Source organism: Papaver somniferum, unplaced genomic scaffold, assembly GCF_003573695.1.
Source record: "Papaver somniferum cultivar HN1 unplaced genomic scaffold, ASM357369v1 unplaced-scaffold_118, whole genome shotgun sequence".
Classification (NCBI taxonomy): domain Eukaryota; kingdom Viridiplantae; phylum Streptophyta; class Magnoliopsida; order Ranunculales; family Papaveraceae; genus Papaver; species Papaver somniferum.
Window position 1 is genome coordinate 6,719,357 of NW_020620825.1, and position 4,829 is coordinate 6,724,185.

Consider the following 4,829-nt stretch of genomic DNA (forward strand, 5'->3'; position numbering starts at 1 on the left):
AAAACCTAATTATGGAGAAGTGAGGTACCGACAAGAAGTTATGGAACCGCCCTTGCTGGTCATGGGACCTACTGACGATCATTTGATGAAATTCCAAGTGATTTGGAAATAGTTTGAATCCAATGTGAACAAATTAAGTCAAATCATGAAGATGTGTGAGACCGACTTCTGACGAGCGTCGTTTACTCAACAAAATAATAAGATATTTCCCACTAATTAACATGTAATAAAGCGGTAGTAAGGATCGTTCCCAGGAAGAGTAATGCAATTGATATGTTATCTAAATCAGCGAAAATATAAAATGTAGCGCCCCAAAGCTAGCAGCTGACTAATCCAAGAGATTAACTAAAAACAGAGGCACTAAGAATCCAAATCGTATATTTAAGCATTCAATTAAGAAATCTGCTACAGAACTTAAAACCCAATAACTATCCCCGCTCTGAAATATATATATATATACACAAAACTTCTCTCAAATGATACATATACAATAACCATGGTTTGCAAATAGAATATACAACATATTAAACATAGCAGAAGTAATCTAACAAACGCCTCGAAGATTTCGCTGCGCAACTCTGATTTGTCTCTGAAACTGAAAGTGGGAATGGGTGAGCACATCATCCTTAAAAGGGATTCCCAACAGGAATAACATTTAACCTTAAAGTAATCATATGCAAGATTTGGAAAAAAATACATGTTTTCCCAAACATTAAATAGTGACCAAGTCACTGAAATAAACAAACATGTATATGGACAAACTCCTTCTTCAAACAATGTATACTATGGTTGTGCAATTTCGAACTTGCAAATCCACACCTAATCATAAGTATTGATATCGACAATTTCGAACTCGCAAACTGCCGACCAATATATCATAAAATCTCTAGGTATAAATGTGAAGGAGTGTATCCTATATACCACAGGTGGAAATTCTCATTTCCCATAACAATTCATATTGACAACAAAACATTACAAGTCCTTTCCAAACCATGGAAAGATTAACATAATCAACAGAATTATCGTAATGCAATTTAAATAAAGCATGGAATGCACAACTAGACAATGCATGAATTTGATAAACATAAACTTTTGTAAAAGAAAACATCAAGGGTTACAAGAGATTCAAAAGTATTCCCACCTATTTTGATGACAAACCACGCCTACCTCGAGATCCACGATCCACTGCTTCATCCTTTGAATCGAGCGTTGTTAATTGACTAACTGTTAATCACACAAGAAGTCTAAGAAACTAGCCAAAAAGGCTCACACAAGAATCATACAAGTCTAACTAATGGTTCTACACCTCTTCAGTATCCATCTCTTGCATATCTAAAGGTTTACTAATTCAATTAGGTTGTTCTATAGTCCGTAGATAAGTCTTATGAATATCTACAACTTTGTAGAAGAAATCAAATGCTAATTCGGACCACAAGAGGTCCAAAATGTCTACTTAGGAAAACTGCCCTAATCCCAAGTCCATTAAACAAGCCCATTAACTAAAGTCCATTCCATCTGAGTCAACTAACAGTCACTAACGGTCAATGGGTCAACTAACGGTAAGCGTCAGTCAAAGGTCAAGTTAACAGTCAAGGTTAGATCTAGTCAACCGATCCAACCGGGTCAAGGTCAGGTGAACTGGTCAACTCAGGTCAAAAGAGAAACTCAGTGAGTTAACACTGATTCAACTCAGTCAGATTAACTGAGTCATCTAAGGGCAAAACTAACACAGACTGAATAAATTCAGTCAGACATGACAAGGGTTCTTCTCTCACAGATGCAACTCTAACTCAATTTCATGTTACAACATTTTATTTTCTTAATCATTTCAATATTAAACTACAAGCAAACTTCAAAACTCAATTACAATTACAAACACTGCTTACCTGTAATTGCAGTATTAGCAAGCTTTCAAAGAGACTACCCAAACTGGATTCTACAATCACTACTCTCACATATTCTCTTCTCTTTCAATTCAACACAGAAACAACAGCGCCATCTCCAACTCTGAATCTGATTTATCTTCATCTGCCACCAGACTTATCTCAACTCAATCACTTTTTCCATCTATAATTCATACACTTAGACCCACATCCAATCTCTTCCAATTACATAATCTTCACTACTAACACAGTTCCATTCAACAAGAATATCTATACATTCATTCCTATAACTCATACCACCAGATTTCACTACAGCACATCACCATGACCTAAACAAACCATCACCACCAGCAATATCAGTTCAATTCATCAGTACCATCCCATAAGCGCCACCAACAATTACAGAACCACCCCATTACACATCTCAAACATGTTCTTCACTTCAACTGCCAGTTAGAACACAAAAACACCATCACCGGTTGCATTTCCAGCTGAGTTTAAGACTACATCTATGCCCTGCAGTAATAAGCACAATTACAATTCCATTTCTAAATCCATGTTACTCATGAACACCACCACTTGCAGACATTCTCAAACCTGCAACACCAATTCAACCTTCGTATTTTCTTGTACTTTCTCTATTTAATCTAGTTCACAGTAGTTCAATACAAACCTACTTCATCCACAGTTCTGCTCCATTTCCATCTCATAATACAATTTCAATAACAACTATAAAATTCAACAATTCAATGATTCATCTTTCATGTATCCAATTAATGCAATTAAAAGCTTACCCCAGTAACAACATCCATTGAATTGACATTCTTTCACTTGCAGATCAAACCCATGAACCCTAACTTCATTTTATTAAGAACCCTAACTGAAATTGCTTCATTCTTCTTTCACCAACAATACAAACAAATATCAATATTCATAACAATTCTATTGAACCCTAATTCAGAAACCAAAACATATAATTCAAATTCAGAACAAGATAAATCTAATTCCAGATCTACTTGATTTACCTTCACTCGGTTTCCTGACCTCAATCAACTCCAGCACCACCACCAATCTTCTTAATTCTTGCTCAAATCGAATTCCAACTCAACATGCAGAAACGCTAACCCCTCGATTCTTCACTGAATCAACTTCATAGCTCAATTAGACATAAACCCATCTCAATTCCTTCTCCTAGAATACCAATTCCATCTCTTAATTCTTCTTCGAACTCATCTCTGAGTCAAATTCAGAAACCCTAATATCATATCCAATCCTCAAACAACCATGTAGATTCAATCAAACGTTAATTAAGAACAACCCCATCTTAATTCAATTCCCCGAATTCATCATCTTCATCTTCTAATTCTTCTCTAAACCTCAAATCAAACCTTAACTCATTTATTCCTCAAACCCTAAATTTCCGCCTCCTCCATAACTCAATCGACTGCAGCAACATCAACCTTCATTAACCGCACACGAGTAAAAAACTGATCACTCGATTAGCTCTCACAGACTCTCAGCAGAAGAACGAGCAGAGAAGGAGAAAAAGAAGAAACAAGAAGAAGAAATAAGAAAAGAAGAGAATAGAAGAAGAAAAAAGAAAGTGAAAGTCTTCTCTCGAGTCGACACGTTTTGATGATAAGGCCAACAACCCATGATAAATGCACCCACCCAAACGTTAAGGGAATCCAGGTCGGTTAACTATGAAATAACTATTTTTCCCTTTAAACAAAACTAATAATATCTTCTTCATCAGATATCCGAATGACACGTTCGAGTAGTCCATTTCGCGTAGCTTTTCGAGATCTATCCAACGGTACTAGTTTCGTATTTAAATCATTGTTAGATTAATTTCTATGAATTAATGTTCATGTTAAACTAATCGAGTCCCTAATGGATAAATCGTCTCTTGACTAGTCAAATAGTGTAGACGAGCTTGAGGGCCTTTATATAAAAGAAGGATAAAAAGGATAATAAGATAAATATGATGAAGAAATCCTTCGCCGTTACTAACCATTAAATCAACATTGTACCCGTTTATCTCTTCTTATAATCAATTGTCACCAACCGTAGAATAGCAGGTACGCTTAGCTATACCCAAAACTCCTTGTATCACCGGATACGAAAGCGCTCGACTACCGGATTCTATTCAAAAGAACTTCCTTTAGGTTCGCTTACAAGATGTAATTCCCCAAACGCATTAAGATTTATGAATTTAGGTTTGATCCCAGCAGTTAAACTCGGTACGCTCGGTCCACTTACTGGTGTTGTCTTTACTCGTAATTTCTCCACAGAATCCTTCCGCAAGGTCTTGGAATTTCTACTTGTGTAGGAGATAAGCGACAATTACAGATCGACTCAACTCTCTGCTAGCATTAGAATGATTAATAGACTAATCTAGTTGCGCACCCAAACCAATCTAAGAATCAATCATAAACCTTCGGTATAGTAAAGAAAATCCACAATGATTAACTTTAAAACTTGAAACAAACTTGTAAATAATTGAGCTTCACAATTAGAACTTTGAATTTATCCTTAACAATAAAAAGAATATATAAAAGAGATAGTTCCCCCTAAGGGGGAGAAAAACGTTGAAAAGAAGATATCTCAAATTATATCTAGGCTTCCCTGTATATAAGGTTTTATAACCTATTCTTGAAGAAAACTAGGAAACCTAATTGTATCTCGTGCATCACATCTCTTGCAAAGTAGTTGCCAAGACTAGTCAGCAGCTGTAGAATCCAAGCCCAAACCTAGTTACAGGCTTCCGAAATAATGCACGTCCAAATCTAGCCATGCAAAGAAATCGCCTACCTATTGAGCTCGTGCAGCAGCTGTAGAATCCAAGCCCATGTCTTCATTGTCTTTTCGTGTAAATTGTTCTTGGCTTGTCAGTCACGTAGAACTGACAACCTACTCTTTCTCTCGGAGATACCCAACTCCAAT

At 36.2% G+C, this 4,829-nt stretch overlaps 1 long non-coding RNA gene across 1 annotated transcript; it reads right to left on the reverse strand.

The window, feature by feature from the left end:
* Positions 1-344: 344 nt before the first annotated feature.
* LOC113330598 lies at positions 345-3,457 on the reverse strand. Its single transcript, XR_003350348.1, has 3 exons — positions 1,887-3,457; positions 1,142-1,224; positions 345-595 (listed from the first exon to the last, which is right to left on the reverse strand). It is a non-coding gene; the product is annotated as an uncharacterized LOC113330598 (long non-coding RNA).
* Positions 3,458-4,829: the final 1,372 nt, after the last annotated feature.